Source organism: Vicia villosa, linkage group LG7 (assembly GCF_029867415.1).
Source record: "Vicia villosa cultivar HV-30 ecotype Madison, WI linkage group LG7, Vvil1.0, whole genome shotgun sequence".
In the NCBI taxonomy this organism is placed as follows: Eukaryota; Viridiplantae; Streptophyta; class Magnoliopsida; order Fabales; family Fabaceae; genus Vicia; species Vicia villosa.
This window is the reverse complement of record NC_081186.1, coordinates 67223620-67240122: the sequence shown is the minus strand read 5'-3', so window position 1 is coordinate 67240122 and position 16503 is coordinate 67223620.

The window sequence follows — 16503 nt, the reverse complement described above, 5'->3', positions numbered from 1 at the left end:
GTCGAGGCTGTTGTTGTTGAAACTGCGGGGTAAATCCCGGATTCGGTGCTGTATTAACGACTGGCACAATAGCAGCAATCTGTCGTTGACGATTGACATTTCCTCTTGGCCTCCCTTGGGATACCATGTCAACACTTTGTTCTTTCTTCTTTTGGAAACCACCTCCGAAATTTTTGGTTCCGCTTGAAGATCCACCTTCTTTAGTTAGACGTCCGGTTCAGACTCCTTCTTCTAGACGCATCCCCATGTTTACCATTTCGGTGAAATCACTTGGAGCACTAGCAATCATGCGTTCATAATAAAACGGGCCAAGAGTATTCAAGAAGATCTTCGTCATCTCTTTCTCTTTTAACGGTGGATTAATCTGAGCAGCAGTTTCTCTCCATCGTTGGGCATATTCTTTGAAAGCTTCATGGTCTTTCTGAGCCATGGATCGAAGCTGGTCTCTGTCTGGAGCCATATCCGAGTTATACTTGTATTGTCGAACAAAGGCCTCACCTAGGTCATTGAAAGTCCGATTATTGGTGCTATCCAAACCTGTGTACCACTTCAGTGCGGCACCAGTCAAACTGTCTTGAAAGTAATGGATAAGCAACTGATGATTATCTGCATAAGTAGACATCTTCCTAGCATACATCACAAGATGGCTTTGTGGACAAGAACTACCTTTGTACTTCTCAAAGTCAGGGACCTTGAATTTAGCAGGTATTTGTACATTGGGAACCAAACATAGCTCCTGGGCATTCTTTCCAAACAAATCTTTTCCACGGATAGCTTTGACTTCCAACTGTATCTTGTTAAACTGCTCTTGGAGATCTTCCACAAGGTTACGCTGATTTGTGCTATCATCTTGATCATGATAAATCTCATTGCCATCATAAGGAACAGTGTGAACCGTATGGGTCGGAACTGTCATAGTGGGCTGAGAAAGTGCCATAGTGATTTGGGAAAAAGTTACCCCTGAATGTGGAATAAACGCTGAACCTTGCGTAGCAGGCGCTTCAGTTGTAGTTGTTTGAACCTCAGAGAAATTATGGCGAAAACCTGCACCAAAGCTGAAAGGCGGGCCCCAACCTTCTGGCATGGAGAAAGATGGAATGCTGAATGCAACTGTAGAAACTGGAGTAGTGACTTCAGATGTTACTGTTGCTTGACTGTTGGGTGGCGGCGGCTGATTCTGTGCGGCCATTAAGGAGTCAACTAGAGTAGTGAGACTTTCCAATTTTTCCTGAAGGGTGGTCACTGTACCACGGAGCTCAATATTCTCTTGTTCAGAGTGTTCCATTACTCTTCTTCTGCGCGGTCGAGAAACTTTGAGACGCAACAGCTTGACGATCTATTGGAGAAAGATCCAAAAGATGAGACTCTATACAACAGACTCGATATGCAGAATGATGTATGTAAAAAGAAATTTATGATTTTTCCAAACATTTTAAAGATTATTTTCTTGCAAACATTGGAACACAAACTATTCTTTTATTGAATAAATGGGAAATGTTACAACATTGGAGCGTAGCTCCTTACAAAAACAAATGATAAATAAAAAGCTAAACAATCCTAAGCATCTTCATCAGACGAAGAACCAAATGCGTTGTGCAGCTTGAGCTTTAGGATTTCTTTCCCATAGTGAGCTTTCAATTCGGCCTTTTCGGTCCTTAGCTTGTTAACAACATTCTTCCAATCGTCAGGAGTTGGAGCGTTGCTTGTTGAACCTTCAAGATTTTTCTTGCTTTCTTAAATGTATCTCTTGATTGCAGCGTCTTTCTGATGAATCTTCTCATCTTTACTCATGAGCCATCCATCTTGATAGTAGAGAGTTTCTTCGTGGTCTTTCACCCTTTTCTTCAACTTTCTATTTTCCACATCAGTTCTACGAAATTTTTCTTCCCAAGCGTCTTTTTCTAACCTCATCTTAACCAAAGTGTCTTGGTATTCCTCCATAGTGGGAATGTTGGGTTGTTGAGATACTGCAGGAAACATGGGTTTTTCATAAGCATAAGGCATTTGGAACTCCTTTGCTCTTTTCTTTACCCAGTAGGTGTAGGCGTCCATGGCAATGCAATTTCTTGCCTCACCATTTTCTTTCCATCGGACGTCGTACCAAGCTCTCACCATTCTTGCTTTCAACCTTTGAGGATTATCCCCTTCTCGGTAGAAGTAGCCTTCCACTGTGGGACCAATGGGTTTAGTTGAATTTGCATACCCGAGTTGTCGTCGGGCTAGGACCGGATTGTAGTTAATTCCTCCTTGTGTACCAATAAGGGGTATGTTGGCAAACTCTCCACAACTGTCAATGGTTTCTGTACCACAGCGAGCCAAGGTATACCAATGAATATCATTATTAGTAAGAGACATAAGTCTTCGAGGCCAACGCAAACCCTCTCGATTTTCTGTGAAAATAGGAGACTCAGGTAAGTGTGAAACAATCCATTTGAACAACAGAGGTGCACAACATACAATGATTCCACCGCCTTGGCGATTCCTATGATGGACAGAGAAATACATGTCACCAAGCAAAGTCGGAACAGGATTTCCAATCAGAAAGATCTTTATGGCGTTGATATCGACAAAGTTGTTGACGTTGGGAAACAGAACCAACCCATAGATGAGCAAGGCTAGTATAGCTTCAAAAGCTATCATGCTACCAGTTTCGATGAAATCAAAGGCTTTCTTTATTAGGAAGTGTGAAGTTAAACCCGGGAGGTTTCCTTTGGTAGTCCAATTACTCTCTACTTCAGACTTCTTCAAGTGGATACTTGCTGCAATGACGTGTGACTTAGGAATGGCTTCCAAACCATTGAAGGGTATTTTGTCAGACACAGGAATACCCAAAAGATTGGCATATTCTTCCAAGGTCGGTACCAACTGGTAGTCTGGAAAGGTGAAACATCGGTAGACGGGATCATAGAACTGAACCAGAGTTTTGAGAAGTCCTTCATCAACATGAGTGTTCAACATAGGCAAAAGCTTTTCATAACTTTTCCTAAAATCGGGAGGATCTTGTACAAAAGATGCCAACTCTCTCAGTTTTTCCACATCAGGCGCTTTGAAACCGTACTTTTTGGTATGCCTTTTTACCCATTCCATAACTTAATCCTATAATGTTTGCAAAGAAAATTCTCTAAATCTTCGGAAAAATCATGTTTTTTATGGGAAAAGATGGGTTTTTTAATAAATGTATGAATGCATGGATGCATGTATGCCACATATTCAAACATGGTAAAGCAAACATGGTAGTTCAAACATGGTAACGCAAACATGGTACTACAAACATGGTAATACAAACATTGTACACACAGGTTCAAAGGTCCAGCGTCACGAGCATGAGGTCAGAGAACCAAACATGGGATAGTACTAGGGTTAATCACCTGCACAACATTTTTCTTTCGGATATTACCGGCTTGCACAACTGAACTTATGAGATAGCAATATTCTCAAGAAAAACTCGTCTGAGTGTGGCTCTCCGCATGACAACTAATCCAAGTCTTCACCTGAATAGTTTCTGCACCACAACCTAATAAGGCCAGGATGGGTTGGGGTTCTACGGCCAACTCAGCTTCTACAGTTCAATGAAAGCAATAATGTCTTCGCTACGAAACATGCTAAACATATATTACCAACAAGGAACCTCCAGTGAGCGGAAGGATTCTCACGTACGCCTGTAAATGACTATACCCTCCACCTAATTCTTATGCGTACTTAATCCGGGTTAGGATTTGTCCATAATGTATCACTTGTAACAGAACCACACATGTAACAGAACCAGAACCACACATGTAACACAAATAAAAACACAACAATTAGAATTAACCCTTCCTTTGGAAACAATAAAAAGATGGTCCCCAATGAAGTCACCATTTTTCTGTCGCGGGGAAAAATCGTATCTTTTTTTGGGATGAGACACCTGATGCCTTCTTTGGGCTCGAGTGCTCAAAAAATGATTTTTCTTTTGTTCCGACCAAACATTTTATTGTTTCCAAAGTAGGAAAAGGAAAAAAGTTGCAATAACCTAAAAAGTGGGGGAGAGATCTTTGGGTAAGAGGGTTGGTTATACGAAGGGAAGGTATTAGCACCCAACGTATCTATAGTACTCTATAGGTTTCTTTGTTATGTTTTTCATTCCATGTTATTGAGAGGTTCTGTTGTGAGATAGGTGGGACCTAAGGTGTTTGTTTGATTATGCTCGCAAAGATCATCGCGATCCTTTGCATACATATCCCTTAGAGGGAATCAGAGCATCTGTAGCTCGGGGTCTACGGGTACTAAGGTTTGAATGGTTTGAGAGAGAAGTTTTTGCTCGTCAAGGATACGACCTTGTGCCTACGTATTCTCAAAGGGATGTTGAGAAAGTCAGAGCAATCGTAGTTCCCACTTATGCTAGTGGAAGCAAAGGAAAAGAGACAAATGTCATCTCAATGTTCGATGTATCTAATCTATATCATCACATACATCTGTTTGATTTTTGTTTGAAATCTTTTCATTATAAGCCCTGGGTTTTGCCACTTATGGTGCTTAGAATGATAAAGATGTTTTTTATTTAACCAGCCTTGTGGCAAAAACTCTCAATGAAGCCAGCCTTGTGACAAAAAGTTTTGATTAATCAGCCAGCCTTGTGGCAAAAGTTTCAATGAAGTCAGCCTTGTGACAAAAACTTTGATTTATCAGCCAGTATGGTGGCAAAACAGTTTGATTGATTAGCCAGCCTTGTGGCAAAAAGAAGTTTGATTGATTAGCCAGCCTTGTGGCAAAAAAGTTTGATTGATTGATTGTTTGTGATGATATAGAAGAGATACTCCTATCATAGAGATGAAAAATGTCTAATCTCATAGGGTGTTTGATTTGGATATTGGGGATGCTTATAAGAAGCCCGTGGGTCCTTGTACGAAGCCCGAGAGGAGGCTATCCGAGGGTCCTTGCATTGTAAGCCCAAGAGGAGGCTATGGGAGGGACAATCCAAGGTCCTTGCATTGTAAGCCCAAGAGGAGGCTATGGGAGGGACAAGTCGTTTGTACAAAGCCCAAGAGGAGGCATGGTATAGTTGGTTTGAGCTCTTAGAGCGATTTCATCGGGAAACCATACTCTATGTCCTAACCTAAACTAGGGAGATTCTTTGCACGAAGCCCAATAGGAGGCTATGGGGAACCTAGTGTTGTACTAAGTTGAACAAGCATATATAACACAAATACATGAACACGTATGAACAAACATGGACAAACATGAACAAGTATGAACAATTACATATATATGTCAAGGTGTGTGTATATAATGGAGTTTATGAAGGAAATATACCTGTAAGCATGATCCATTTGTATACACGGGGCTCGGGACTTATACTCGGGGAGAGGCCCATTGAGTTTATTCAAAGCTATGTAAACAAGTATTTACAAAAGAGGTTTGGGACTTATACCTACACGGAGGCCCATGGTATTTTTTGGAAGATTTAAAGAAAACCTTCATTTTTTGATTTGTTATTCAAGGTTAAAAATCAAATTGATCGAGGTATGTACAAAAAGGTGTATGTACAATGAAATACCTAATTTCATGTAAGAGAATGGGACTTATACCTATGTGGAGGTCCATGTTTTATTTTATAAAACATGGTTGATTATTTTGTTAACAGACGCGAGGTTTGTCGTTTGAAAATAGTTTGACAGTTTTGTTTTGAAAGAAGTTTTTTGTTTAAAGAAAAACTGTACAAAGAAAAAGGAAAGGGACTTATACTCTCTAATATTCGAGAGGCCCATGTTTGAAAATCAATTGATCAATCCGAAAAGATTTAATCAATAGTTTCTTTTGAAAAGAAAACCAAAAAGAAAAGGTTTATCGTTTTGAAAAACTGTGATCGTTTGTTTTGAAACGGTTTGAAATTTTGAGATAAATCAAATTAATTAAGATAAACACAAATATTATACTTAATTAACACCTAAATGATTAGGGTTTGATCACAAAATATTTACAAATGATTAAGTTTGAAAAATCAAATGAAAAACAATATTTAAAGTATTTAAAAACACTTAAAAATATGTCATTTTAAACTTAATTAAAAATGTATTAAATAAATATTTTTTTGTGATTTTTTTGTGATATTCATAAAATACATATATAAAATAAGAAGTGTGTAAAAATGAATAAAAAATGAGTTAATTTGATAGGTTAAAATAATTGATGAAGTTGTGAAGAAAAATAAGAAAAATAGTGTTAAAAAATTAGGTTTTGTCTTCCAAAGGGCTTGAACCCACGCCCTTGTGTTTACCATCCAAAAACATTGCCAACTGGACCACGCACGTGGTCTGTTTAATATTTGCAAAAAATCAATTATATTTTTGAATCAATTCCTAATTTTAGTTTCAAAAATCTGGCGCCAAGAACACAACCTTAACTTGAATTTGAAAATTCTGAAAACTGAATTGTTTGGATCAAGTGAATAGCCTATCTTGCTCGATTTTTCACAAGGAACATGATGGTGATCTTTAATTTCATTTATTTTTGTTCTAAGATGGTTAATTTTCGCATGAACATGAAGAACCCTAATATGACAAATCATTGTGAAATCGTGTATGATCATGATATGATGCAATTGATTGAGGGTTATTATTCAGTGATGGTGCAGAAACAAGATGGTAACTCAATTTTTCATTTATGATGCATGTATGATAGAGTTTGAAGTTCATGAGCACTTACCTTAAAAACGGCACAATTGAGAATTGAATTCTGCAAATGAGGGGTTCCAGATGTTGTTTCTTGATCCGAACACCTTCAGTGGACCTTATGGAACATGTTTGGATGCCTGGAGTGAATTGAAAACCTCTTGATCAGTTTGTGGTACCCGATCTGCAGTAGGGCTCAAGTGAGGATCAAACTTGGTGATGGAGGTGTTTCAGATTGTTGGTGATGGTTGGGATAGTTCATATATGGTATATGGAATGTGTTTGGATGTTTAACTTGGGCAGAAATGAGCTAGAATGAAAATTGGCATGATAAGGCTCATTATGTGTTCATATGGAGGTTGAAATGCAATTCTGAGTTTTGGGGTAATTAGAGGTGTGCGAGTGGTTCAAACACTTCCCAATTGATGTTTAGAAGTTGTTGGAATCATCACTTTGGCCAGAACTTCAAGGATTTGGAGGTTGGAATTTCTACCTCCTTGAAACTTAAGAAACTTGCATTCTAAGAAAGAAAGAGAAAACCTATAATTTGTGAGGTTTTGGTGTGATTTGAAGAGTGGAAATGACCTCTATTTATAGGCCAAGGATTCTGAACTCAAAGCCTTTGCAAGTTGATCCAAGAATGATGATTTGGCTTAAGAGATAAAATGGAATCTTTCACATTAAATGCAAATGGTTAAAAGTGACTTAACCATGGTTATTTTGCCAAGCTTCTTATCTCTTTCCTATCTGATCTTAAACCAAAAAATATCTCTCAATTATTGCATTGGTGTGTCATCACTTGCATTATAGGTCATATAGCATTGAAACTTAGTAAAAATGGTTTGAAATTTCATGCATAATGACCTCCAATGACAAAATTCAAAACCATGGCTACACTCCATATTTTTTCATGCTCTTGGACATTTTGGAAAGCTCATGTTATGTACTTCAAAACCCTAGTTGAAAGTTTCTTCAAGACCTTTAAGGAAATGGGTGAAAAAGATCCATGAACTTTGAAGAAAATGAGATTTTAAGTGAAATTTTCAAAAGATACCAACTTTGAAGCTCCATATCTCTTAAATGGTTGATCTTTTGGAAAATCATCATATGTGACAAACTTGTTTATTGGATCAAAATCTACAACTTTCATGTTGGAAGTTTTTTTCAGTTTGTAGGTGAAATTTTGAGAAATTCCCTTCCAAAGTTTGGAAAAAACCATTGAAAAACACTTAGAATTTTTCTAAGTATGGAAAGTCAAACTTTTGACTTTTTGATTCTTGATTGATTTTCTTGATTTTTATTGATCAAATGACTTCATATATCATATATTGATGATTTAAAACTTCAAAAGTCATGGTTGACCAAAATTCCCCAAAAGTCAATGGTGATCTTGTACAGTTGACTTTTTCAAACGAATCGCGTTTCTGGAGATTTCAAATGAACCAGGCTATCCTTACCAAATGAATGGATAATATTGAGGCATTAGAGGACCTTGAGCCATGGTTTAAGTTGTGGCACCATGTCCTGATTAAAAAATCAGTTGTTCAGATGGATTAGGTCAAAAACCCTAATTGTCGACCTGATGAGATTGATGACTGTGGATCTTGAATTGAGATGTAATTTCCATTGGATGTTGTCATAGGGATTATTTGAAGATGATTGAAACCTTTGAGTGACTTCCTGGGGATTCTTAGGGTTTCCCAAATGTGATCCCTGATTTCAGTCCCTGATAGTTCAAAACCCTAATCTGATGACTTGAAATTTCATTGTTGATCAATCCTCGTGTAGGAGATGTCTTGAGCCAATGGATTAGGTAAAAATGATGTACTTGGGGTCTTGAGGTCATGTCCCAAGTCATTAGGTCAAATCCTGAGCAAAAGTCAGGAGTATACTGTCCTCAGTCAAAACCCTAATCTGGTTGATTCAAAGTCCCTGAGCTTGTTGAAATGAATCTTTGAGGACCAAATGTTGACTGTTGATGAAGATAATTCTTTTGAGATGAAGGGAGAACAAAACCCTAATTGATTGTTACTTGTACTGATGAGTGATTTTTTGATTAAACCCTGCTGAGTCACAAGTAGCAAACACAAACTATGCAATTTGTAAGAGATGCAAATGATGCATATGCAAATGATATGAGGTGGTATCTTAGGTCAAAAATTGGGGTATGACACAATGTAGTGAGGTTGATGATGAAGTTTGAGAGCTTTTGATTTGAACAACGTTTGTGCAAGTTGGTTCAGAATTCGTTTTTTTATTGCTTCTCATCAGAACTTCATATTTATAGGCGTTTGAGAAGATGACCATTGGGAGCATTTAATGCTTTGCATAATCATACAGAATTGCATTTAATGTTTCACTCTTTTGTCAACTACCTCGAGCCTTGCTTTCGCTGTGTCTACTGACGTTGCCATTAATAGCTTCTAACGTTTCTTTTGTCAGTCAGCGTAGCCTGCCATCTTGTACTTTCTTCTGATCTGATGTTTGTGTAAACAACGTTTGAATATCATCAGAGTCAAACAACTTGGTGCAGAGCATCTTCTTGTCTTCTGACCTTGAAGTGCTTCTTAGCGTGATACCATGAGAACTTCAGTGCTTCTGCTTCTGATCTCAAGTTCTTCTGATGCTTCCATAGACCCATGTTCTGATTCTGCTTGACCATCTTCTGATGTCTTGCCAGACCATGTTCTGATGTTGCATGCTGAACCTTCTGAGTCAGTGCTTCTTGCGCTGATTTTATGCATACTCTTTATATGATTCTTGAAATGGAAATTGCATAGTATTAGAGTACCATATTATCTCATACAAAATTCATATACATTGTTATCATCAAAACTAAGAATATTGATCAAAACAATTCTTGTTCTAACAATCTCCCCCTTTTTGATGATGACAAAAACATATATAAATGATATGAATTTGCAATCAGAATATCAGACGGCTAAAGACAATTACACAGCTATAGCATAAGCATATAAACATAGTGTGTGAATATGTCTCCCCCTGAGATTAACAATCTCCCCCTGAGATAAATACTGGAAGAAATTTATAAATAAAGAACTTCCCTGAGTATTTTCCATTTCAGTTGAGACGATCACATATCCTTAGATCTTTCAGAACATTCATAGCTTCTGACTCTTGCTTCCATAGGACAGCTTCAGAGCTTGAATTTCTTCTTGAATCATTGCATGCTAGATTGTATCAGAACATTGTTGAATGTACCAGAGCATCATCAGAGCATCTCTACATCCTGAAATGTTACAGAACAAGCTAAACGAAAAAAGTCAGAGCATGAATGAATCAGTACATAATATATGTATCAGAACATATAATACGTATCAGAGCAAACAACAATAATGTTTCAGAGCATATTTTAGAACTAAATACATGCTTCAGAACATATAAGGAATAAGAATGAGTTAGAGCATATTCTATCATCAGAATATCATAACATTCTTCCTTCTTTCTTCTGATCTTGAAGCTTTATAGCACTCAGCTTGCTTCAATTTCCATGAGCTTGTTTTCATACAGAATTGCTTTTCCCCATGTATTTGCTTTTGTTTCTCATGTTGAGCTTTTAAGATTATTTTCAATTCCTGCAAAACACTCAAAGACATAGAACTTGCAACTTTTGTTAGAAATGTGGAGACTTTCTCCCAGCAACTGATTAAATAAATCAGATCATTTATCATATTTTCTCCCCCTTTTTGTCATAACATCAAAAAAGATTCAGATGAAAAACAAACAATATGAGAGAAGAAAGGATAATTTTCATTGATTAGCAAAGGAGAATCATCATAAAATACAAGGAGGATGCATAGAAGACAGATGCAAGAAACAAAGAAAAACAACTAAGACACAAAGGACTAAGACGACCCTAGCTTAGACATAATCTTGGCCAGCATGTCATGAATCCCATTATTGCTCTCAGTCTGTCTCTCCGTGAAAGTGCGGAACTCAGCATTGATCGTGTCTTGCGCGTCCATGCGAGAAGCTAACTCACCCTGTTTCTTCTGAATAGCCTCTAGAGTCTTCGCCAGAAGAGAGGGTTCACCAGAAGAGGCTTCACAACTTCTGTCTAGAGGGACAGCATTCTGAACTGCAGCTTCCATAGTCAGAACATCACCTTGATTTTCCTCAACAGCAATAGTCCCAGCAGGATGATCTTCAGCATCAGCTTCTTCCATAGAAGCATCTCCATCATATTCTGCAACAGGAAGATCAGAATCTCCATTCTCAAGAGCCTGAAGAATGGCAGCAAGATTCCTTGGTGCAGAAGGACCTTCAACTTCTGGCGGGTCAACAACTTCTGGAATGACCAAATTGGGGTCTTCCTCAGAAAGATTTTCCCTCAGAAAGTCAAACAAAGATTTGAAGTCTCCAGTCAGATTTGGATACTTAGGTCTCCAGACCATAATATCTCTGCACGGATTAGCTTCCATTTCCGCAGCAATTCTTGCTTCTACAAGTTCATTAGTGAATTCCTTCTCTTCAAAGATATATCTCCCTCCAAGACAACTGAACCAGAAGTCTTCATACTTCCTCAGAATTCCACAAGGACGTGGAGCAACTTCTACACAAATTTCCTGAAGTTCTTCAAATTAAGCATCTGCTTTTCTTCAGAAGATTCTACAGAATTTTTGCATAGCAACATCATTTAAGCCAGCATGTTCAACTATTCCGAGAGTGTCAAAGACTCTTCTGATATTCCTCTTTACCATTTCATAGATTACACCAATAGGATATGCTCGGCGGGATTTGATTTTGGTTATTGAAGAATCTGGTTTTGGGACAGAATAGGGTTGAGGCTCTCTATCCAACCGAAAAGATGATTCTGCTTCATTCTCAAAATCTAACACTACCAGTTCGGCTTCAGGACAAGGCTTAGGTATGTAATTGCATTCACGGAGCAATTGCTTATGTGATGGAGAATCTAGAAGATCAGATATAGAGGGGTTGTTTTGAGAGGTGGAAGGAATGGGTTCAAAGTTTGCATGAGGTGGTGGTTGAGAAGTGGATATATTTGTGTGAGGTGGAAAGAGAGTTTGAAGGGGTTGAATGTCAATAATAGGGGTTTCAATGACCTGGTCAGAAGCAAGGTTGGTTGTGGGTGGAGATGAAGGAATGGAAACATTTGTGATGGGTGAGAGAGGAGGAGTAAGAGTTTTGGTTACATGAGAAGAAGGAGGTGTGAGAACATGGATGTTTATGGGTGATTCTGATGGGGCTTTTTCTGGTTGATTTACTGGTTCAGGGGTTTGAGCAACAGTTATTGGTGCAACTTCTGAACGTAAAGCAGGAACAGGATCAGGTTCAAAGAGATGAATACCTTTGGATACCTTCTGAACTGCTTCAAACACAGCCTCAAGCTTCCTCTGCTTCTTACTCTTCTGCTCTTCCACAACCTTTGCCTTCCCAAGAGAAATTTCTCTTCTTCTGGCAGATTCCAGAGTCTCCTTCTCACTATCAACAGTCTCCTGACCTTCAACTTCTTGAGTTGTTGGTCCTTTAATGATTTCTTCTTGCTGATTCACAGCTTCTGCATGCTGATTCACAGCTTCTTGAACTTCCTCATCTTCATCTGAGGCATCAATGATCAATTTTCTTTTTCTTGCCTTCTTCTTCTCAACAGCCTTTTCAGTTTCTACATTTTTATTCATCTTACTCTTCTTCTTCTTCTTCTTCTCAACTGTTTTCTCAACAACAGTAGCAGCAGCTACACTCTGGACTACCTTCTCCTGGTTATCAGAAGGATGATCGAATTTTCTTTTTGTCCTTCTTTCCTTCTTGACAACAGCTTCAGGGGCAACTTCTGAAACATCTTCCGAAGCAGCAGGCCTGGAAGTAAAAGCTTTCTTGCGACCTCCTTTAGTAGGACCACCTTTTTCTTTTTCTTTTACTTCTTTATCTTCCTTGAGTGAGCTCAAATATCTAGTTCTGACTCCTGGCAGCTCGCTTCTGAAGAAGGATTCAATGTCAGCAAGAATAGGATCTCTTCTGCTTCTTGCTCCAGGAAGAGGTTGAGGGGTTTGTTTGATAGCATCAATAACACTCATCTTTCTCAATGTGAGAGCATTCAGGCAACTTCCAGTATTAACAACAAGATCTTTGATGATCCCTTCAGCTTCCAAGTTCTCAACAATCTTGGAGTGAACCAGAAGGTTTGTAATGATTCTTCCAAAAGGAATAATAGTACACTTCTTTGTTCTGAAGGCATTTCTAGAATCCCTCACAGCATTCCACATGTGGTTGAAAATTATGTAGATAGCATCAACCTTCTTCTTACTGGCAATGCAATACAGAATGTATTTCTGCTCATTGTTGACAAAATCTGCAGAATGAGTTCCTTTCCTGTAATAGAAACATCCCAGAAGAATCTTGGTCCATATTTTGTAGAGGTCCCTCATGTCCTTGACACGACTGGTTTCCTTCACGTCTGTATAGAGAGTAGTCAACACCTCATTCCAATCAGTCCTTTGATCAATTTCATATGCACCCTCAGGGTTTCTTAGATCAAACATCATTCTTAGGATGTTTTCAGTAACAACCACAAACTTCCCATGGACAAAGGACATAATAGATTTAGGAGCAACAACAACATGCACCCAAAATTCCTTTACAAGATCTGGGTAAACCGGTCCACAGAACTCAACAAATAAAGAGGTCCATCCTTGAAAGATGATATCTTCTTTAAGTTGAAATTCATGTTCTTTGAGACTATCAAAGTCTACCATGAGTTCACAGATAACTTCCAACTCCTTTTTGGGAATAGAGCAGGAGATAACTGGAACAATTTGCTGATCTTCTTCTTGAAGATGGAGAGGAACAGATGACCCAGTGTTGAGAGACGATGAAGCAGCCATTGAAATAGTACTGAGATCAAGAACAATTTCAGGGTTTACGCTTAGGGTTTGAGAAAAGACCAAAGAGGTTGCAAAAATGCATGCAAGAAAAAAGAGAGAATGGGAGCGAAAAAGATAAACGTTATGATTTGAAATGTATTTATAGAGACGGATTTGAAAAAGAATGCAATAAAATTATGAGAATGAACAGTTACAGAATCAAATGAAATCAATTGCATTAAATGATGAGTGACGTTAGGTGAGAGATCGTGGTAAATGAAATGATTTAACACGGTTACCTAGGGCGGCGTCCCATCAGATTCACTCGCGCTTTTACCAATCGTACAAACGCGTGTTCACCATCATAATACACTTGATGACAGTTGTGTTGCACTGAATGGAACCTTTCATCTTCTGATTCTGATTATTGCTTCTGATCATTGTTCTTAAGGAATGCTCTTGTTCTGATAGGATCATCTTTCTTTCCAAGGATCACATCTTTTGAGTGAGCTGAAGTGAGTCTAGAAGATCTTCTGACTGTTGGCTCTTCAGAAATTCTGAGATTCTCTAAAGATGCAGCAACTTGATCTTCTGATCCTTTGCTTCTGAGACTTTCAGCTTCTGAAACTTTGCTTCTTGGTTCTACAGCTACTGATATATCAATATCTATATCTGCAAAATTCTCAAACTGCTTTGGATTTTCAAGACCAAGCTTATCATCAAATCTGATATTGATTGATTCTTCTATAATCAATGTTTCAGTATTGTATACTCTGTAGCCTTTAGAGCGTTCAGAATATCCAAGAAGGAAACATTTTTGTGCCTTAGAATCAAACTTACCAAGATGATCTTTAATATTCAGAATAAAACAAACACATCCAAAAGGATGAAAATATGAAATGTTGGGCTTTCTGTTCTTCCACAATTCATACGGAGTCTTATTTATAATAGGTCTTATAGAGATTCTATTCTGAATATAACACGCAGTGTTTATTGCTTCTGCCCAGAAGTGCTTAGCCATATTGGTTTCATTGATCATGGTTCTGGCCATTTCTTGCAGAGTCCTATTCTTTCTCTCTAAAACTCCATTTTGCTGTGGAGTTCTAGGGCAAGAGAAATCATGGGCAATACCATTTTCTTTGAAGAACTCCTCAAAGAATCTGTTCTCAAATTCACCACCATGATCACTTCTGACCTTTATGATTTTGCACTCCTTCTCAGATTGAATCTGAGTGCAGAATTCAAAGAACACTGAATGAGACACATCCTTGTGTTTTAAGAACTTTACCCATGTCCAGTGGCTATAATCATCTACGATGGCTAATCCATATTTCTTCCCTCTAACAGACGCTGTTTTGACTGGTCCAAACAGATCAATGTGTAGAAGTTCTAACAGCCTTGAGGAAAAGACAACATTCTTAGATTTGAATGCAGGTTTGGAGAAATTGCCCTTCTAACATGCTTCATAAAGAGCATCTGATTTGTATTTCAGATTTGGGAGTCCTCTGACAAGATTTAGTTTGTTAATCTGAGAAATCTTTCTCAAACTAGCATGTCCTAATCTTCTGTGCCAGACCCATTGCTCTTCAGAAACAGACATAAGGTAAGTCACCTTCTGCTTCTCAAGATCTGAAAGATCAATCTTATAAATGTTGTTCTTTCTCTTGCCTGTAAATAGAATTAAGCCATCCTTCTGACTTACAACCTTGCAAGACTTTTGAATGAGGATTATATCATAACCATTGTCACTTAATTGACTTATGGATAATAAGTTATGCGTTAATCCTTCTACAAAAAGTACATTTGTTATGGAAGGAGAGTTACTTTATGGTTCCAGAGCCAATAATCTTGCCCTTCTGATCTCCTCCAAACTTGACTTCTCCACCAGACTTAAGTACCAGGTCTTGGAACATAGACCTTCTTCCCGTCATGTGTCACGAGCACCCAGAGTCCAGGTACCATGACATTTTGTGCTTTGTCTTCTTTGCTGCCAAGGATATCTGCAACAGAAATTATCTTCTCCTTAGGTACCCACAATTTCTTGGGTCCTTTCTTGTTAGTTTTCCTCAAGTTCTGATTGAACTTGGGTTTAGCATAATAATTAACAGGAGGAACAGCATGATATTCTTTAGGTTTGACAGCATGATATTTTTAGGTTGTGTCACATGATTCTTGGTGTGTGTAGTATGAAAGCTTTGTGCATGTGAAGTGAGCCTAATATCATGTGAGTGGCCATATTTGAACTGCTCAGACAATGGCTTGTATGTGATTTTCAACTCATAAACATATTCAAATTTATGTGGGATATCACCCTCATAGCCAACACCAATCCTTTTGTTTCCAGAAACTCCATATATCATAGAAGCAAGGTGATTTCTGCCAATACTTCTAGATAGAAACTTTCTGAAGCTCGAGTCATATTCTTTCAGAATATGATTGAGGCTAGGAATGGATTTTTCTGATTCAGAAGGAGATCCAATGTCTTTGGATAATTTTAAAATTTTTTCCTTCAGTTCAGAATTGTCCACTTCCAGCTTCTTAGTTTCAGATTCAAATAGCTTTTTCAGCTTTTTGTATTTGATACTAAGATGAGCCTTGAGTTCTAGAAGTTCAGTTAAACTGGAAACTAACTCTTCTCTAGATAGTTCAGAAAACACCTTTTCAGAATCTGATTCTGATGTAGATTCTGATCCATCATCCACTGTGGCCATCAGTGCAAAGTTTGCTTGCTCGCCTTCAGAGTCTGATTCTGATTCTGATTCAGAATCATCCCATGTTGCCATAAGACCCTTCTTCTTATGAAACTTCTTCTTGGGATTCTCCTTCTGAAGTTTTGGACATTCATTCTTGAAGTGTCCAGGCTCATTGCACTCATAGCAGATGACCTTCTTTTTGTCAGATCTTCTGCCACCAGAAGATTCTCCTCTTTCAAGCTTCTTTGAGCTTCTGAAGCTTTTGAACTTCCTTTGCTTGCTCTTCCAGAGTTGGTTTACCCTTCTGGAGATCATGGACAA